The following is a 1,571-nucleotide window of genomic DNA, read 5'->3' on the forward strand; positions in this document are numbered from 1 at the left end:
ATGTACTCACTCAAAATTGGTTTCTAGCCATAAATAAAGGACACTGTGCCTGTAATTTGTGATCCTAGGGATGATAAATATGAAGGTGAACCCAAAGAAAAACACATAGTCATCAGCCTGTATATGGAGAGTAGACAAGATTGCAGGGTAAAATCTGGGAACTTGGGGGTGGGGTGGGATGGGGCTAAGGGGAAATGGGGTGAGAAAAGTGAGAAGGGGAGGATGGGGGAGCTTGAGGGGATGGGATGGTTGGGATAAAGGAAGGGTGGATATGGGAGCAGGGAACTATATATCCTAATTAAGGGAGCCATCTTAAGGTTGGCAAGAGACTTGACTCTAGAGGGGCTCGCAGGTGTACAGGGTGATGTCCCCTGCTAGTACCTTGGGCAACTGAGGAGAGGGAACCTGAAATGACTTTAATCTATAGCCATACTGATAAATATCTTGCATATCACTAGAGAATCTTCATCTGGCGATGGATGGAGACAGAGACAGAGACCCACATTGCAGCACCAGACTGAGGTCCCAAGGTCCAAATGAGGAGCACAAGGAGGAAGAACATGAGCAAGGAAGTCAGTACCACGAGGGGTGCACCCACCCACTGTGACAGTGGAACTGATCTATTGGGAGCTCAACAAGGCCAGCAGGACTGGGACTGAATAAGCATCAGATAAAACTGGACTCTCTGAACATGGCTGACAATGAGGGCTGATGAGAAGCCAAGGACAATTGCACTAGGTTTTGATCCTACTGCGTGAACTCGCTTTGTGGAAGCCTAGCCTGTTTGGATGCTCACCTTCCTGGACCTGGATGGAGGGAAGAGGACCTTGGACTTCCCACAGTGCAGGGTATCCAGACTGCTCTTCAGACGGATGGGGAATGGAGTGGGGGGAGGAGGAGAGGAGTTGGGAGAGCAGGAGAGGAGTCGGGGATGGGGAGAGGAGTGGGATGAGCGAAAGGGAAATGGGAGCCTGGGAGGAGGCAGAAATTTTTTCAATAAAAAAATAAAAAATAAATAAAAAGAAAAAAAGAGAAGAAACACACCTCCACCTAAAAAACGATACTACCTCAGAGTAAAAAGTGGGGAAAAAGTTTTCCAATCAAATGGACCTAAGTAAGAAACAAGCAGGTGTAGATATCCTAATATCTAACAAAATTGATTCCAAACTAAAATCAGTCAGAAGAGATGGAGAAGGACACTTTATAGTCATAACAGGAACAATTCATCAAGATGCAGTCTCAATACTGAATATCTATCTCCTAATACAAGAGCACCTACATATGTAAAAGAAACATTACGAAAACTTAAATTGCACATCAAACTCCACACACTAATAGCAGGAGACTTCAACATTCCACTCTCACAATGGACAGGTCAACAAGACAGAAACTTAACAGAGAAAGAAGAGAACTAACAGATGTCATGAACTGAATGGACTTAACAGACATCTATAGAACATTCCACCCAAACCCAAAAGAATGTACCTTTTTCTCAGCACTTTATGTAACTTTTTCTAAAATTGATCACATACTCAATAACAAAACAAACCTCCACAGATACAAAAAAAAAA

Source organism: Microtus ochrogaster, chromosome X, assembly GCF_000317375.1.
Source record: "Microtus ochrogaster isolate Prairie Vole_2 chromosome X, MicOch1.0, whole genome shotgun sequence".
NCBI classification, from domain to species: Eukaryota; Metazoa; Chordata; class Mammalia; order Rodentia; family Cricetidae; genus Microtus; species Microtus ochrogaster.